Source organism: Ruditapes philippinarum, unplaced genomic scaffold (genome assembly GCF_026571515.1).
Source record: "Ruditapes philippinarum isolate M1 unplaced genomic scaffold, ASM2657151v2 ctg1319_1_1_1_1, whole genome shotgun sequence".
Classification (NCBI taxonomy): Eukaryota; Metazoa; Mollusca; class Bivalvia; order Venerida; family Veneridae; genus Ruditapes; species Ruditapes philippinarum.
Window position 1 is genome coordinate 307,050 of NW_026866837.1, and position 20,527 is coordinate 327,576.

A 20,527-nucleotide genomic window follows, 5' to 3' on the forward strand; every position below is an offset into this window, starting at 1 on the left:
CTTCTGCATAATTATGAAGAAGTTTTCTACGAAACTTAAGAAAATAGTTTTGCCATAATGCCAGCCCTATACAATCAGTGACATTGTAACACATGTTTCAGGAATAAGAGAATGGGGGGCTGGGCCATTTTTAGGGGGGCTTCCAATTCAATTATCAAATGAAAAATTACTTATCCTTAACACACTAAATATCTGAAATGAACTTGACCATCTTTCAATCGGGATAAGCCATTCCCCATTTTTAGGGGAAAACTTCAAAATATGTAGGGACTGAATAATGAACACTACAGATGCGCAAGCTGATCTTGGTCTGCACTGATCACATGGGTAGAATCATCACTGCCAGCAGGCTAAGGGTTAAGTTAACAATTATCGTCACTTCTAATGGAAATGAGTAAAAAACCAATGTAATTTGTAACTTTTGATGTGAAAAAAAACTACAAGTAATATTCTAAAAGTATCTGTTTGGTAGATAAAGGCAAATCTTCTTTACTGAAAGGGAAAGGGGAATAGGTTTCAATTTGCCAAGGAGAAACTCTTGACATTCATGTAAAGATGTGCTTCTCGGTCACACTATAAAAAAAATGGTGGATTTATAAGTATTGCGGTTAAATATTACATGTGTGGAGAGACCTAAAACAAGCAGACAAGCGCTGCAAAGTTTAAATGTTGTACAGAAATATTTTAATGATAAGAGAGCTAAAAATAGATGGCAAATGAAGGTCTTTATGACATGTACTAATAACGTACATTTTATAAAATTTTACTTTCTTTTATGACAGACTAATTTACATTTATACATTTCATTTGAACTGCTTTACATAGAATAATTAAGGTCTTAAAATTGATATTGATGGCTGATGCAACTTATATGATATTGTAAGAGTATACATGTAAATTACAATAAATTTGTATACATCTTTTTCATGCCATTTTGAAAGCAAAAGGGGGCCGGGCATTTTGTTAAAAAAAATCTTTGAGTTAGCTTGAACGAATGAAGTGGTTTTTTGGCGTGAATAAACAGTGTACGAGTCAGGAATTTTTAAAAAAAATCTAAATTTGCTTAATACACATTATATGGCATGCAATTTCATATCTGTAATTAAATTTTATTAATTAATACAATAGGGACAAGGAAAGACAATATAATTCCATGTTGTCTTTTTTGAGGGACTTTGTGTAGGGCATCATACAATTAATCGAAAACTTTCATCATTCAAACAAAAGTCTAATTTCAATAAAATATTATAGCTTTTAATGTTTCGAACTCTGTTCATATTGCTATATGCATTGTCATGTATTTCTCTTTCTAATGAGATAAAAAATTCTATATTACTAACAGTTTCAAATATAAGTGGGAACACTGTCTTTGTAACCAATGTCATATAAATGTTCATGTACTAGGAAGAAATACAATATAGCTAACACTGAACAGTTTCGATAGACTGAGAGAACCAAATTTGCTAGTTAGAATTGGCTCATTGCCAACATTTTAGCAAAGTTGTTTTTTTTCTGTTTAGTACTATGTTTGTCAATGAGATAAATTTTGCATGTGACTAAATAGATGATTTTATGTCAGGATGCACTAATACAAGTTTCTATTTTCATTTGTTGCGACAATGAAGATTTATGACATAAGTTATCGATTTATCTTACAATTGACATGTTAAATTTCATTTTAACCATATTATTTTGGTATTACAACCTTTGACTGGCTGAAAACATCTTTGATCAGTATAGAGCCAGGCCAGTTCCTTAATTTTTTAAGGAAAATTTTAAAATATGTATTGATTCATCATTGAATATATTTAGCAACATGGCACCAACGTGCCATCTGCTCTTTGTCTGCACTGGTCGCATGTGTAAAATTTGTAGTTGTGCCAGGAGGCTTAAGAGTTAAAATCAGAATTTTAACAAAAAAACTCAAAAACTAAACACTTGGCTTTGTTTTTGGGCAAGACATGGAGGTTAGGAAATTGCCTGTTCAAAATTCTCCAGAATAAAACAGGTTGTACAGAACTTAAAACTGTAATGAAATTGTCTTGCCGTGAATTGTTATGCAAATTTATCTGAAGACATTAAAATGATTTGAAATTCATATCAAGTAGCTTCTAAAGTATTTTAAGCAAGAGCATGATTAATTACTGTCTTAAGTTATTGTCATATTGAATCCCTGATAATCTTATGTTTCTTTGTATTTCAGATCTGAAAAAATGATTAAAAGAAAATTTAAGTACATGTGTTAATTCAGTTTTGTTTGGTTAAAGGCGCACCAACACAATTTAGGCCAAAACAGGAATGATTATTTTGGCTAAACCTTGGGTGTTAACAAACTTTAACAGGCAAACACCAAGGGGTTCAAAACTACCTCTTCTTGCGGGAGCTTTAAATTGGCATATAATTCAGTAATTCAAACCCATTTAGTATCCTCTTTCAATCAGTAGTAAATTTTGCAATTCTGATGCCTAAACCCTTTAAGGCAAACCCTCAGCCACTAGAGAAATCATTCAGATTTATATGAAACAAAGATTTCTCTTTGCCATGGCCTGAGATTGAGGCCTATCTGTCATATAAGTTAAAGTTGGTGCCTGAGGTTTGAATCACTAACCTCTTGGGTTGAATCCGGCTAGGGAAATGTAGAAAATTTACATGCGTACTCTAAGCCCACCACTAGGACTTGGCTTACAGTAAGATGGTACTTGCCAGCTCATACCTGAAGAAATAATTCATTTCAGCAAAGTATCTGAGGTCTTTCTCCTTCAGTAAAACTGGTAGATTACCACAAGAAACATGGGTGTGACTTTACTTAACCTTAAATTGATTGTGAAGGACAAGGTTCATTCTTGTATTTGTAGAAAAGTCACACTTTTAAATTAAACCGCCCACTTAAAACTAAATATAGAATTCTTAGAAGGATGTGTAGTTAAAGGATATACATTCACTCATTCAGTATGATTCAAACAACAAGTTCAAGGCTGCATCTCAACCCTTTCTCATTTATTTGGCAAGAGATTGTTTGATGGTATGTGTTACGCAGCTACGCTTATCGTAACTTGTACATATTTGTATTAAAAAAAAAAAGCACAAAAAAAACATGCCAATTTGTTCTAGGAATAACGTGACGTGACATGTGACACGCATGTACGTTGAATAAGATCCTGAAACATTTACTGATTACATAACTAAAATAGTTTACAAAAGAAGGGCACATATTTATCCTAGGCAAACAAACACTGCAGATAACTGAGCATTAAATATTTATTTTTACAAACAGAAATTTTTGTAGATTTTTTTTTTTCACATAATGTTATTTGTCTTTAATAGAAAAAAGGGAAACTTTTTAACCCAGACACCCGTGCCGTTTTTTGGGGGACTCCGAAAATTTTGGGTAGTGCAGGGGCCCTGCATATTTTTTGCCCTGACGTCTTTAGGGGGTTAAAAAAACCCATAGGGGAAAAGGGACGCGCTAAATTTACCCTTTATACTAAGGCCGTCAATAAAAAATGACTTTTTTTTAAATTTTTAAACGGCCCTTTTAATTTTTGGTAGGGTTAAAAATGGGAAATTTTAAACTGGGTTGGAAAAATTACCTTTTTTTGGGGTTATGAAAATAAATTTTAAACTCATTGAATAAAAAAAATTTTAGGGCTCGCCAAAGTTTCCCCATAATAAAATTTTTTTATTCAACTCATCCCAAAAATTTAGTATTGAACTTACACTCATTCAATATCCTCTATTTATTTCATTATTCAAATAGTGTTAAAATTAGAATTTGTTTATAATAGTGGTTTTATTTTATGTTAACACCATCAGCAAAGTTTGCAAAATAATCAGTTTAAAAAGAGGTTGATCTAAAGATTAACAATTTTATTAGAGGCAGCTGATCATAGATCACTTTAAGTACACTTGTACTTGTGAAATCCTTTAAACAAGGTACAGACAATTTGTACTGAAAAATATATTGGAAATTTATGCTTATTGAGTAAGAGAGTGTTAAAAGCATAATATTTATGAAATGTGTGTCTTTAATGGATTGCTGATCATTTTTTTTTTAATGCTGGTTAAGGCCGTTTAAACAGATTCATTTTGATTTTCATTCCAAACGTTTACAATATTTTTTACCATTTAACGGAATGATCATTTTGTGTTAACAAAATATCATAGGTATAACCTGTTGTCATGAATTTTATCAATTCTAATTGATTTATTCCCAGTTAAAAGGAGATATGAGATAAGAAATTTCAAGGCTATCAAAAAAATATCCAAAACAAAAAACATAGCTTACGGCTTTTTTGAAGGGCTTGAAAACTCCATAGCATACAGTTTTAAAAAATTATAAACGTGGGAGCCTAACTGCTGGACCAATTTCTTTTAGGTAACATGTCTGTATTATGGTATACATTGAAACATGGAGAAATAATGGAATTTGCATTGAAATGCTGAGAAGAAATCATATTATCTTTAAAATGCTGAGAAATAATGGGATTGTCAATGAAATGCTGAGAAATAATGGTATTGTCATTAAAATGAAGAGAAGATATGGTATTATCTTTAAAATGCTGAGAAAAAATGGCATTTACATGAAAATCCTGAGAAATAATGGCATTGTCATTGAAATCCTGAGAAATATGGCATTTGCATGGAAATCCTGAGAAATAATGGCATTGTCATTGAAATCCTGAGAAATAATGGCAATGTCGTTGAAATCCAGAGAAATAATGGCAAGGTCATTGAAATCCAGAGAAATAATGGCATTGTCATTGAAATGCTGAGAAATAATGGCATTTTTGTTGAAACATGGCGATATGAAGACATGCTGAGGAAAAGCAAGCGCAGGAAGTACATGTGTTTACTCATTGTGTATTTGGCATATTAAGATAGCTGTACATTAATACTATCATTATAAGAAAGAAAACAATAAAACCAGGGGGTGACGTATTGCCCAGGTTTTTCCACAGCCTGTATGGACAAGTAGAAATGTTCATGAATTTACTATATAAATATCATAGACAAGTTAAGAAATACTTCAGATAAAAAATACAAGTCAGTCAAAATGCCCTGTTAAACTTATATTTCTTTTACTATGATTCTTTTTATCTCATTACCTCAAGTTAGTTGTTTTGTCACAAATTCATACCAGTTGCACTTTGTTAATGTCCTAGATTAAATACTTCAGGTGTATGCATGCAACATGTATGTATGCCACTTACTGATAAGAAATGTGTGAAAAGTTAGGGTATTTACCTGTCTTTACGTGATTTAACATTGTAGATAAATAAAAAAAGCGGGACGGTTGAAAAAAAAAAGCGAGTTATTTGCGTAACAAGACCGAATTTCAGTATTTTAGTTGCAGAGATATTCTGATTCTACATGTATGTTTAATTTCCATGACAAGTTAATAGAAATATTTTGAGTCAAACCGACATTAATTTTGGTTTCATACATATCACAATATACATGTAGTTGTAACAAAGCTTTCGCCTCTTGAATCATGCCTTTAGAATGATTTTTAATTTCATTTTTGTGTTAAATGAAAATTTGTGAAAAGTTAATGTTTAATTATGCATTGAAATTTAGTGGGGTTTTTGGGAAAAAAAATATCGATCAAAAAAAGGGGGTTTTTTAAAAAGGGGTTGAAACAAACAGAAAAAACCATGGAAAAACCCCTTGAAACATGAGTAAACAAAAATCTACTTCCATGCCCTTGTTTGATATTATATGAAAAAGTTTCCCAAATTTATTGGGAGGGCAAAAAATTTTTTTAAAACACTTTAGGGTTGGGGAGATTTTATAAAATTTATTATTCCCTTTAAAATTTTTTTAAGGGTTGGGGTTTGGGGGGGGTTTTTTAAAGGAAAATTTTTTTCCGCAAGGCATAAAACCCAATGGGGAAAAATTGAACCCAAAATTTTATAGATTGTTTTTTTTTCTTTGGAGAGCGAAGAAATCCTTTATGGTTTTTACCTGCCCCCACGGGAAAAAGGGGTTTGTGGGTACACATTGAGTGACGTTCCCCTGGCCAAGTGGGGACCGTCACGACTTTAAGTCATTTGGGGCCCCCACGGGGGTTTTGAATAGGGAAAAGCTAAAATACTTTTTGGGGGGTTTCATTTTGGAAAATTATGAGCCCCCCATATTGGGGAAAATTTATGGCTCTACTTTAGTGGAAGTAATGCTTTAATGAGCACCTGAGGTCTTCCTCCACCAGTAAATCCTTTAAAGGGACTCCACTGAGGTTTTTTGGTGTGAAGGGACCGAATATATTTTTACAATTTTAAGTGTATCAGTTGATTTATGAAAGAATTTCAAAATTTATTATTCTAAGCTATTGGACCTCAGTGGAGTTCCTTTAACCTTTTTCAAAATATAAATAAGATACAAATGATGATAGCTGTACTAGTTTGTTAACTTCAATCTTTTATTATCCCCTGCCGATGGAATCTGGAGGGGGTATAGTTTTGGGGGGTTTTTCCTTTCCGCCTCCGGGCCTCCGTCCCTCGAATTTTTTTTTTCCGGGGGTAGTTTTTCTGCAACCCAAATCGCCGGGAAAAAAAACGAAAAATTTATGGGAATCATCAATTCAAGAGGAGATTTCGCACTGACCGGGCCCTTTTGTCCTCCAAACCCTCCGAATTTTTGTTTCTGGGGTAGTTCTCTGCATTTTAACGAAAAATTTATGAGAAATCATTTAATATCAAGGGGGAGATGCCCCATCTGACCGTTCCGGTTTTTGTCCGGGCCGTCCATCCGTTTTGTCCCCAATTTCGGTTTTTCCCGGGGTAGTTCTCTTTCAACTACTGGGGGGAATTCAAAAGAAACTTTAGGGGGAACATTTAATATCAAAAAGGAGGAAAACGCATTTCGTCGGCTTGGGGTTTCCCCGGGCAAACACTTTAACTCAAGTTATTTTCCCTTGATTATTATGGGAGTATGCATATAGAGTAAAAAATCGTTTTCCCCCTGCTATTTTTTCTGGGGAATAAATGGCTGGGGGAAATTTAACGAAACCTTTTATGGGGAAACAATTTAATACCAAGAAAGGGGATGCCAAATTTACGGCTTGGGTTTCCATCAAACACTTTAACTTAGATTATGGCTTTCCCAAAGGGTTTTTTTTGGGCCCCCTTTGGGGTGGGGAACTTTTGTAGGCCCCCTTTTAAAAAAAGCTTTAAATTTTTTTATTATTTTATTTTTATTATTATTATTTTTATGGGCCCCTTTATTAGTTATGCCCGTATGCATTTTGGGGTTAAAAAATTTTTTCCGCGCTAAAATTTTTGCAAACCCATGGGTGGGAAATTTAACGAAAATTTTTTGGGGGAAAACAAAAACCAAGAGGAGATTCATTTTTTCCCCTCGGCGTTGGGGTCAGACAATTTAAATCAGAGTTTTGGCCCTTGATTAGTTATGCAATATGCATATGGAGTAAAAATCATTTCCGGAGTAGTTCTCTGCAACTACTGGCTGGAATTCAACGAAACTTTATGGGAATCATCAATATCAAGAGGAGATGCGCATATCATCGGCTTGTTCCGGTCAGACACTTTAACTCAGAGTTATGGCCCTTGATTAGTTATGCAGTATCCATATAGAAAAATATTTGTTTCCTTGCTACTTCTCTGCTACCTCCGGCTGGAATTCAATGAAACTTTATGGGATACTAAGAGGAGATGTGCATATAGTCGCCTTGTTCCAGTCAGATACTTATAACTCAGATTTATGGCCCTTGATTAGTTATGTAGTATGCATACATCTCATTGGCATTTCCAGATTTTACTATTTAACACAAAGTTATGGCTCTGTTATTTCCCTGAATATTTATCAAGTTCAAAGAATATTACTGTTTATGCCATGATTAATATATAAATAAAGCCTTATGTCTTCAGTTGTTGTGTTAATAATAACCAGTACTCGGCGGGGGATATAAATTCAACAAATTTGCTTGTTAGTACAAGATTTATGACATAAGCTCATGTATCCTGATAAAATAACTAGAATATTTACAGGATAAAAGGCATTTCCTAATAAAGAGATTGCAAAAAGGTTTTTTTCTTAAAAATCTGTCTCGTCATTTTAATTCATGTTCTTAAGTCTTTGACTATTTGCAACAGCAACTTTTTGCAAAATAACATCAGCAGAACTTGCTTTGAGCATCTAACTGTAAACAACAAAAAGAGAACATTAGAGTTAATTCCATAACAATAGAGTAAGGGGCCATTGGCCCTTTATTAAACAGAAGAAAATAACAAAAGAAATGGCCAATTATTCCATTTTGGTTGGACGTCTGTTTGTATATTTACTTATGAGTTCTGTCAGTTTATTTTTAAACCCTTTATAATCATGTGAATTTTAAATTATCTCTAATTAACTAATAAACATTTGAGCCGCGTCATGACAAAACCAACATAGTGCATTTGCGACCAGCATGGATCCAGATAAGCCTGCGCAATCGCGCAGTCTGATCAGGATCCATGCTGTTCGCTTACCAACTCTTTTACAAGTAGAGAATCTGATAGCCAACAGCATGGATCCTGATCAGAATTTGCGGATGCGCAGGCTGGTCTGGGTCCATGCTGGTTGCAAACGCACTTTGTTGGTTTTGTCATGACGCGGCTCATTTGATGTATTTCAGATATGCAATTACTGTGTGGTACTATGATGAACAAGAAAGAAGAAGGGCGGTGAAAAAATTCAGAAGTATGTACATGTTGTTATAACTCAATTAAACACTAGCGGTGGTATTGTCTTGACTTTGCCACTGGTCCAACTATTTGTACTACGAGTTTAGATATTGTGCTATTTTATGTGTAGGTAGAAGTGAGATTCTGACACAGAATAGAAAAAAAAGATAATATTCTCTGAATGCAGCTTGATATTTTATGTGTAGGTAGAAGTGAGATTGTGACCTAGAATAGAAAAAAAAGATATCTCTGAATGTAGCTTTTGTTGCGGAATAAAAAATCGGGATTTTAGCTTTGGATATCAAAATATTTTTCCCATCTATTCAAAGGCAAGCCTGTACACCAATGCCTTCTGACCAGACACTGCACTGTGACCTGCTTGAATTAAGCATTTAAATATTTAAATTGCTTAAATTACCAGTGGATAGTCATAAATCAGAAGTAGGGCAAATTTAGGTTATCAAATTTAGAAATGGTAAAGGTTAAATAACTGGCATATTAGCAGATAGTGGATGGTAAAAGTGGAACGCATGTTACTTGTTTGTCAGACAAATAGGCTCATTATTTTAGATAAACTTACCACTGTTGAAAGTCGTCTTTACCCATAACTGCTAAATTATGTAATGGGCATGTCCTTTGAATTTGAACTATCCATTGCAGTATGTAATAGTGAAAATACCTGATTCAGTAGGGAACTGTATAATATCTGATCAGACTTCATGGATGTACATAGACATGTAAGCTGGCATGGATTTATAATGATTTCAAAAACAAGTTGTAATCTCAACTAGAGCTGTAAGAGTTGAAAATAATGCAGTATTTAACCACATTAACCCTTTTTACAATATATCTAATTTAGGAGGAATATTTGATATTTTAAAGCAGCATGCCTCCAGATAAGCGAAAAGTATTTCAATTTATTACCCTTCCAGATTTTCTAGCCCTTTTTGAGCCGAAAGAAATTGATATTACCGATCCAGATGGGTAATATACACACTAAATTTCTCTGTTGGGTACCCCATGTTGTAAACAACATTCGCTGTGGCGATGCACATACTGTTCGATTATACACGGTGTAAGTTCCAATATACAAGCACGTTTTAACTGCCAAATAAATAATATTTGCCAAAATAGAGTTATGTTAAATATTCTCTTCAGTATTGAAAACAAATATGACCTTGTCAACGCTTGATATAAATTACAAGTAAATAGTCTTCAACAGACTATTCCTTTTCTCCTGTTTACATTCGTTAGGTACCAAAGCAAATACGTCATGTATTTATGTGACGTCATTTTGTGGTGAAGGGGTACCCTGAAGGGAATCTTTTTTAGACGTTTCATTTGAAACAGCAATAATTTATTTTATCATCGTCTTACTCGGAGTATGAAGTGCATGGAGTGGAGGTGTGGGTGGGGGGGACTTACAAAAAGGATATCTTTTGAAAACTTCTTGACTGTGTAATTGTAGATTCAGAAAGTCAGTCACCTTGGCCAATAATTGCAGGTTTTTTCCTCTTTTTGAAATATTTAAGCTGTTACATATTAGACTATTTTTTAATTCACAAAGATGAGGAAAACATGCCATGTGTTAATAATGTTTCATTGTAACATGTTTATTGGACATTTAAAAATTAGATGAATTACGTTCATTGAACTGGTGACAGGCTGTAGTTACATGTAAATATAAGCTGATATAATGTAATAAATGTTGATTTTTATTTTCAAACTAAATTCCCCCTAATTGTCTTAATTGCACTTGTATGTGGAATTCAGAACTATCCATTGTTTGGCTAAGAAATGTCAACATGATTGAAAATATTAATATTATAAAAAAAGAAAAATATTTTTATGTTCATTGAAAAAAAATCGTATATAGTTTTATACATTTTTATACACAATAAATGATTAGTATTCACAAAGAGCAATAACTTTATCTTATATACACAGTTAATTCCAAATATATTATCATAGTAAAGAAAATTAATTTTTTGTCTTTTTCAGGGAGCGGAACTATGGATGCTAAAGAAAAGGGTATGATACCACTCAATGGAATGAAAGTAGATCCGTGATCAGCCATGAAGCCAAAAACATTATCAGCTTTTATGTTGAATGCTACACCATAGGCTCCGTGAAAGTCAAGCCAAGCTGTTAGCTTTGCAGTATTATATAGAATGTACTGGTATAACAAATAGATGATGAGAAAATTTCAAATTTATCATGATTTATAAACATTGTTATATCACTAGTCTGAAGACATTTTATAGTTAATGACAGTATATATAAAACAGATTTTAGATAAATGTGTTTATTTACAAATGTTATGTAAATAATTGAGCCGCGTCACGACAAAACCAACATAATGCGTTTGCGACCAGCATGGATTCAGACCAGCCTGCGCATCCGCGCAATCTGATCAGGATCCATGCTGTTCGCTACAAGTAGAGAATCTGATAGCAAACAGCATGGATCCTGATCAAACTGCGTGAATGTGCAGGCTGGTCTGGATCCATGCTGGTCGCAAACCCAATATGTTGGTTTTGTCATGGCACAACTCAAATGTTGTCTTTGAATAATAACTTCGCTTCACATGTCGCTCAGTTTGGTGCTCTGCTTTGAATTAGAGCCTGTCCATATGCAGTTTGAGGGATGACACTTTCCAAAATAAAATATTCAGCTGCCAGTGATGAAGTTCTGTCAGACCTCATGGATGTGTACACTGACCTGGGTCAGTTGGTAGCTAATGCTATGGTCAAAAGTGGAAACCCTGATAATGGCCCCCAACATAGCAAAATTGATAACGCTGCATGCCCGACGTGATTGTGCCTATTCTTTGATGGTAGTGGTTGGTGCAAGCTTTTAGAAACTTTAGTTATCATATAAAACTTTGTGAAACCCTTGACAGTTGTTTTGTTATGCATTCCTAGTACACAAGATTTGAACATGCTTAAAAGCTGTGTCATTTAAAGGGAGACCTAAAATGTTTTAAGAAAACAAAAAGGCTTTCAAATTTACAATCTCTGATAGTTGATCTTCATAATGCATAATGAAATTTATTTAGTTGGTATTATTGCTTACTTATGAAAACAAAGTCATCCAAATTTTGAGAAAAAATATTTTAGATGTACGTGTTTTTAAGCACAGAGCACAACATTTGCTTAAAATTGTCAGGAAACCTCTGCATGCAGTTGTAATTTGATTTAATTTAGGAGAGTTGTTCAGATAAATTGATTCACTTTGGTAATCAATACACTGCATGCATTCTCTTCTATAATGGTTATTGTACAGTACTTGAGATTTTTTTCTGGAGGTTTTTTTTTGTAATTTTGAAGGAGAATTTTATTTACTTTTCAGAGATTTTTTATGGTCATTTATGTGCCACAGTGTTTCTCATGTAAAATATTTTTTCATGCATTTTATGTTATATACTAGCTGATATTCTGGAAAAAGGACTTGTTTATGTTACACATATTGAAATAATTATTTCTTTCATTGTATAAATTATTCATTTTGACCATTTGCAAGTAGAAAAAAATGTGACTGCTTAAAAAAGTTTCAACAGCTTTAGTAATATAATTTCTTTATTTAATATACTGTTAAGGTAAATTTGAACCAATATTTTTATGGCAACTGTAATATAATATATATATAGTCTTGTGTCATGGCAGCTTTTGTATGGAGTGTCCATAGTTAAGTTTTTATATTGTTCTGCCAGGCAAGTAGAATTAGTGAGATATTTATGTTGAATTAATCAACATAACAAAGTGCAAAATAACCTTGTAAACCTGTATACATATGAGCCGCGTCACGACAAAACCAACATAGTGGGTTTGCAACCAGCATGGATCCAGACCAGCCTGTGCATCCACACAGTCTGATCAGGATCCATGCTGTTTGCTATCAGATTCTCTACTTGTAATAGGGTTTGTAAGCGAACAGAATGGATCCTGATCAGTCTGCGCATCCGCACAGGCTGGTCTGGATCCATGCTGGTAGCAAACCCATTATGTTGGTTTTGTCATGATGCAGCTCATTATAATGATGTTGCTTGCTTCAGTGAAAACTTGCATCTTATAAATACTGTTTATAACTTCTCCCGGTGTTCTTATAAAATTGGCATTACTGATTTTGATATTTAAGATAAGAGGTTCTTTGGTCACTGGCACTGTCAAATGTTATATGCAAAGAAATAGTAGTTTGTTAGAGTAATATTTGAATCTTTTTTTAGTTTAGTTATTGATTGTTTAGATAAGTGACTTTATGTCTGTACATGTCAAGAATACATTATATGGTATGACATAGACCTTTGTTTGGGTGGTTGAAGTCAGTAATTTCTAATACTTTGTCCCTTAGAGTCCCTCCTTGGTGTTTGATCATATTATGCCAAGAACATGTCTGTTTTTGCTCGATATAGGGCTATTGAAGGTGTTTTTTTTACAGTAATGCCAGAGTATGGCCATAAAAATGTCTTTGAGTGTCATAAAAACTCAACGAAAACAAAGTCTTTGTACATGAGGTACATATAACCATTACAGTGATTACGATGAAAGTTAGAAATCATGTCAAGTGTTTGTTCTCCATTATTTAGATTGTTAAAATGCTGTAAAGTGCTTGTTCTAGTCTCTAATTAATGTGTTTATATTTATATCTGTATTAAAGAAGTGTTCCAATATGAACCCGGAAAGAAAATGTAGAAATATTGAAGTGTTTTATTGACTTAAAGTTTTTGTGCTTACAGTTTATCTTTACATGAGTTTCTTTTTAACTATTGTTCACTTATACTATTATAGTGGATACTTTATTTTATTAAATAACTGTGATTAAAAGTTTTCAAAATAGATGAGTCATTGGATCATTTCAACTGTAAATTTTATGATTTTCTCAATGCCCTATTAAAAACTAAGGGGAGTTTATAATTACATGATAACTATATAATCCTTGAGTAACCTCAAGAGTTACCTCTCTTTATGAAACAGATCTTGAAGAAAAATGAAGCTACTGTTTATAAACGTGAAGCATTCTTGTTGTCGCAGTAAATGCCTTCATTGTTGTAAAATTTTGACAGATCTTATCTTATTGTTAAGAAATTGTTATTTTATATTAATTTTAAAATTTAATAAGGAGCTTATTTCATTTAAATTGTTATTGGCTAAAGTTAGTGACATTTTATATATTCTTGGTTGGTTTTTCTGTTCATGAGTATTTATTTATAGGATCTGTGATGAGTTATGAGTTTTTATTAACTTTTTATGAATTCATTCATTTCTGTTGTTTTGAAATTCCTATAAGTTAATGTTAAAATGATTTAACAGCAGCTGATATGAATGCCAAATCCCACACGACATCCACTCATGTACTGCATTTGAAATTAGCTTCGATTCTTAACTTTGTTAAACCCTTAGTACCTATTTTTTTTTGGTTTTCTTCTGTCAACTTGAACTTGGGTCACAATTTTGTTAGGTTGAAATTTGCTGACAGCCATTTTGATTTCAGATTTTTTAAAAATAAATTAAAGTTTATGCAATACAGTAGAAATTTTAAGAAATAAATAATGGTTATATTATATCAGAAACAAAGTGTTATAAGTTATTCAGTAATATCATGTTAAAGAATACAACTATTGAGTCAAAATAAAATTATGTATAGAACTGCAAAATAAAATGTTATTGATGCCTAGTGATTTGTTATGTTTTTATTCCCCCGAAGGAGGCATTATATAATCGCAACGTCTGTCCGTCCGTCTTTGCGTCCCCACTTAATTCGTGTCCGGACTGTAACTTTGTCATACATTGAGGGATTTTGAAATAACTTGGCACAAATGTCTACCACATCAAGACGATGTGTCGCGTCCAAGAACCTGGTCCCTACCTCAAAGGTCAATGTCACACTAACATTTTGAAGTTAAACATTATCGCAATTAGAGTTAATAGGTACACACATTTGTGTCCGGACTGTAACTTTGTCATGCATGGAAGGATTTAAAAATAACTAGGCATAAAATTTATGTCTACCATATCAAGATGATGTGTCACGTCCAAGAATCACATCCCTACTTCAAAGGTCAAGGTCACACTACCATTTTGAAGTTCACTTTATCACAATTTGAGTTTATAGGTACACACGGATTGTAACGTAACTTTATGCATGGAAAGATTTTAAAATAACTTGGCGCAAATGTCTACCACATCAAGACAATGTGTCGCGACAAAGACCCATGTCCCTACCTTCAAGGTCAAGGTCACAATAATAGTTTGAACGTACTCATTTTCTCGAGAAGAGTTTGAAGATACACATTTATGTCCTGACTGTAATTTTGTTATGCATGGAAGGATTTTAAAATAACTTGGCACACATGTCTACCACATCAAGACAATGTGTCGCGGCTAAGGCTCATGTCCGTGTGTCCCCACTTGCACAATAATCATGTCCAGACTGTCACTTTGTCATGCATTGAGGGATTTTGAAATAATTTGGCACAAATGTCTATCTCATAACAACATTTTGTCGAGTCCAGGAACCACGACCCTTCTTCAAAGGTCAAGGCCTCATTTATATTTTGAAGGTTCGTGCTATCACAATTAGAGATTACAGGTACAATAATACAAAGAAGAATATTCAGCAATTAGTTACTTTCATTCTCTTTTCTTTTCATAATGCCTGCTTAAGGAACCTTTTTGGGCGCATTCGTCACTTGGGTGACAGCTCTTGTTTGTTTTATTTTGTTTGTTTGTGGGGAACCTGCAAGGTATATAAGATATTGCTATGGCTTCATCAAAGAAAGAGCGTTGAGATAAAGGAAAGATAGACTTGATTACCTTGAAATATCTAGGCCACGGAACAATTCTTTATCTGGAAACGCCTGAGTAGAAGTTGCATTGTGACATACTTACATGTACCTCTACCCTATGTGACGTTCTATTCATAGCCAGATTGATAATGTGTATTTAGTAAAGGACATCTTCCTAATACATTGATGCATTTAAAAGAGGTATATCCTTTGAGACCAATGAAGTTAACAACAATCGGAGAAAAGTCTCGAAGTGTACTCGTGAATGCAACACAACCAAAGCTACAACTATCTTCAACCCTAGAACTATTGACACTGTTAAGAAATTTTCACAGCTACCACATACCAGTTCTTGTAAGGCTTGATATCTGCTGGTCAGGATATATTGTGTTTTATTTATTTGTTGAAATGTTAAAGTATGAGCCAATGCATTCTACTAATGAACCGACCATTTATTTATTCCACCCTTTAGTATGTCAATTTATTAATTAACTTCCCCGCTTGTTATGCATAGGTACTTTTATTACTACTTGGTACGTTTTTTAATATTATGGTAGGACACTGGTGCTTTCTAGCTCACCTGCGCACATTTTCCTTTTAGGATCGACATCTATGGGTGTCCTTCGTCCGTCAAACGTTCGTAATTCACACATCTCCTCTGAAATCACACAAAGTTGATGTAACTTGGCAGCAGAAATTTTCCTTCGATAGTTCTGGTCCAAGGAATATCTGGGTCACAAAAGCTAAAAAAAAAAAAAATTCAAAATTACAATTTCTACGGAGGTGCAAGTCCTAGGACTTAGATATGTATTATTAGCATCCATTTATGATACTCTACTAAGTTTGTGTAAATTACAGTTATGTGATAAAAACTGGTCCGCGGGTATTAATTTGGTTTTTCTTAAATGTATATACTAAAAACTTTAAAATCCCCTCTTCTGAAGCAGTAAATGCTAGAACTTAGATATTAGGCATGAACATTTCTGGATTTATCTTTAGGACAGACAGTAAATTCAACAAGTTCATGTATTCATCTTATATTTATACTAAATATTTTTTATAAATGAATAAAGAAAACAAATCGAGGGGTGAAAGCGAAAAGGTTCTAACTCACTTTTTTTACAAAATTCACTTTTTTTATATATTTGTAACATAAACACCCATATACATCTTATGTCAAAATATATAAGATTTAGTTTACTTATAACAGGGTGAAATGAAAAATTGTCCAAAGGTTCTAAGTGAAATTAACCTTTTTTGTGAAAAGCGAAAAGGTTCTAACTGCAAATGGCAGTTAGAACCTTTTCGCTTTCATTGAGTATAAAATGTACAAGATTAAATAAAAACAAATTAAACTGCATTAAAATAAGAGCAATCAAAGCAATTTTGAAGCTAAACCTTTTATTGTACATTATTAAATATTCTAACACGACCCGCATTTTTCCCCATTGAACATAGAGGAACCGAAAGTGTGTGTTATTATGCTATAAAATCACTGTTTGACGTTCTATATTTAGACATGTGACGTAATCATTATACACGTGACGTAACCACTAAAAATGTGACGCGCTGACAATAAGTACGGAAACAAATCAGGCGCAGTTTAGCTAATTATAATGTACGGCAGCATTTATTTGTTGATGTCGTGTTAGAATCGAAATAATATATCCAAATCGGTGATTTTATTGCTTGATAACATCACTGTTTGTCGTTCGGATGCGCATCATTATATCACTCGGGCTACGCCCTCGTGATATAATTCTTCGCATCCGAAGTCCAAACAGTGATGTTATTGAGCAATAAAATCACAGTTTGGGATATATTATTTCTTAAATATCACATAAGAAATTAATTAGTTTCAGAGTAGATCGATGTCTTGATTTTGGAAGAAAACTTAAGTACTTAGAACTGTTTCGCAGTTAACTCCACTCATGAAATAATCGATTTTTTAAAAGGGAAACAGTTCTAAGTGTACATGAAAAGTAATGATCATGCACTATCTTAAAGGGTTTTGTGTGATGATATTAAAGGTAGGGCTATAGATGACGGTAAGAAATCTGATAATGTTACTGAAAGTGATGCTTTAGCTGGTTGTACTTAAAATAGGGACATAATTGAAGAAAATTTTAGCTTTAAGCTGTGGTCTCACACCCTGGCAGAGCCCTGGTAGACGTCTGGGGATGATCAAGGAACAAGCGGGATACATTCATAACTCTGCCTGCAACCTCCGGGATGATCCGGAACATTCGGCATTCGACCCTAGATGGGATAAAATATTTAATATCACCGGGGTGATCCGGGAAGGTATAGCTTTACCAGCTTCATCCTTAGCCCTGCCGGGAATGACAGAATGACCGGGTTACGCCAGGGAAGCACTGTAGCTCTGCTGACACAAACTAGGGATGAGTCGGGGTATGATATAGCCGGTAGAGCTACAGTAGAGCCCCGATGAATGCCAGCAGAGCCCCGGTGAATGCGGCAGAGCCCCTGTGAAAGCCGGCAGAGCCCCGGAGGATGACGATGGAGCTACTGTTGATTCTTGTAGAGCCCCGGCAAAGCCCGGTTCATTTCAAAAGAATTACGGCAATTTGCAATGATTGCACTTGTTTGTAATAAAACCCTTTCCCCATATCCCTTCTGTCCAGTCTTGCATAAAGATTATTCTGAAAATCATCATGAATTACTTATTGGATAGGAGAAAATATTATTTAGAATTATATTAATGAAAATGATGTATTAACGTCATAATTTTTGCACGTTTTCAATCCACTGGGGTGCTACCGGGGCTCTGCCAAAATCGTCCTGGGTTCTGCCAGGATCGACTGGGGCTCTGCCTTGGTCAACTTGGGCTCTGCCCGCGTCATCCAGGAATGACCAGGTAAGCACCGGCATGAACCAGAGCTTCACCTGGGCTCTGCCTGGATGGTCCGGGGGCATCCTGTGTGTTAGTTGGGAATTACAGTAGTGCTGCCGGGGTAAGTGTGACCGCAACAAAAATTTCACCCTTGATCAAGTAACTTACCTGGGTGGTCCTGGGCTCTGCCAGGAGTAAATGAGACCACAACTTTAGATGACAATACGATATCAGGTGATGTTCTTGAAAGTGAGACTACAGGTGATAGTGAGATATTTAGAATGGTTAAAAGCGATTTTTTGATGATAATCAGAAATCTGGGTATGATAAGGTAGGAAAGGTTATAGACAAAGTTACAAGATATTGTGACTTTGATATATTGGGCATTGCAAATGAACTTGGAGCTATGTGTGAGTCCAAGAAACTGAGTTGTGTAAATATAGCAGGTGCTTTGTGTGACACTGAAATATTAAGTAACGTGAATGAAAGTGGAGCTATGTGTGCCTCTGAGATATTGAAAAATTTTAATGTAGGTGGAGCTATGGGTGACTTTGATGTATATAAACAATGTAAAATAAAGTATAGTTATGGGTCACACTTATGCTAATGAAGGTGGCCTTTGGGACTTGGCCTTTAGACATATCATCTCTTCTATGCATTGTTGCTACATGGGGGTGTCTCAAGTGTGCACAATTTGTAAAATATATTTTCAGTTCAAATATTTTCTGGGACTTTTTGTGAAACTGTTTATTGCAAAGATATTCTTGCACTTTGAATGAAGTTTCAGACAAGTCCAAAAAGTTTTTCAGAGAATATTGTTCACTATTATTATGATTTCAAAATAGCTGTAATCTCATTGGTTCAAACAGTGGTAATCAGAACAAATTATAAAATCATATTCACTGGCTGAATCGGATTTTCCCGATCTAAATCAGAATCAGACTCATATCCTATGGTGATGCCAGATAAGTTGCGTCATTTAAGCGTATTTTATTTATGAACAGCATAAAAAGAAAGTGTCATTTTGGCGCATTTTAGAATGGACCTATGGGCTAAGGATGACCGCATTAAGCCGCTTATAATATTTAAGTTGTTTAAAAATTAATACATAAACTATTGTTAGAAAATAGTTGTGGATGAAATGACATTAATTTCCATGAATAAATATCTTATTGAAGGTAACCATTTTAAATATGATTATGAAAGAATATGAATGTAACTGTTTTATTTTGAATATTAAAGAATATGACAGGAAATGCAAGAAAACAAGAGCTGTCACAGGAGACAGCGGAGCTTGACTCTTCAAATACTGGATGCAGTAAGGAAGATGAAACTATGAAAGAAAAATCAATTATGATATAAATATATTTTTGTATCAGTATCAAGAAAGCAGTCAAATGTTCTATATTTTGCACAACATAATGATCTTGTCAATAACATTAATGTTACTTTAATGGAAAGACAGCAATTTGAAATCTGAAGTCAATCCCTTCAAAAACAAAAATGATAAAAGCAAAAAGAATTTAAAGTAAGTTATAAGTTCAAATTGGAAACAACTCTTGAAAAAAGAAGCTAGAGTTATGAACCTTGTCATGCATGATGTGACTAATGACAAAGAACCATTATTTATCTTAAGTCTAGAGCAGATACCATTTATAACAATAAAGATAATATTTAAAAATCAATTTACAAATGAATTTCAAAAATTAAATGGGGATACTTAATTAATGCTGGGAATACAGGAGCTTGCATTTTATAACTCTTATCCATATGACAAGAAGTTATAGTAAAAAAATTATATTTGTTAACATAAATTCAAAGTTCAAGGGGGAATAATTCTTGAGGTAGTAACGCTAGAGTTATGTACCATGTCACACAACATGTAATGATCAAGAAATAATATCGATCTTACCGGTGTTTATTGGCTATTTAACACCGGTTTGGAGTTTTGATGCATAGGAATTGACCACCAAGGCCAAGGACATATATCTGAAGTTTGAAGCTGATACCTTAGTATTTTACTGCACCAAAACTTTAATCTGAAATCTGGACGCGGACACCATGGCAAGGAGGACAGCTCTCCATATACTTTGTATAGTTCAGCTAAAAATGATTATCAAATTAATTGGCATTTGTTTTTTGTTTTTCAGGTGTGATTAATGCCCATCATGTTCTTTAAAAGTTTTGTACACTATCAATTATGACCTT

General features: G+C 33.9%; 1 long non-coding RNA gene across 1 annotated transcript; it reads left to right on the forward strand.

Annotated features, from left to right (window-relative positions):
* The first annotated feature begins 7,391 nt into the window (after nt 1-7,391).
* Nucleotides 7,392-14,354, forward strand: LOC132733866 (uncharacterized). Its single transcript, XR_009626232.1, has 2 exons — nt 7,392-8,697; nt 10,683-14,354. It is a non-coding gene; the product is annotated as an uncharacterized LOC132733866 (long non-coding RNA).
* Nucleotides 14,355-20,527: the final 6,173 nt, after the last annotated feature.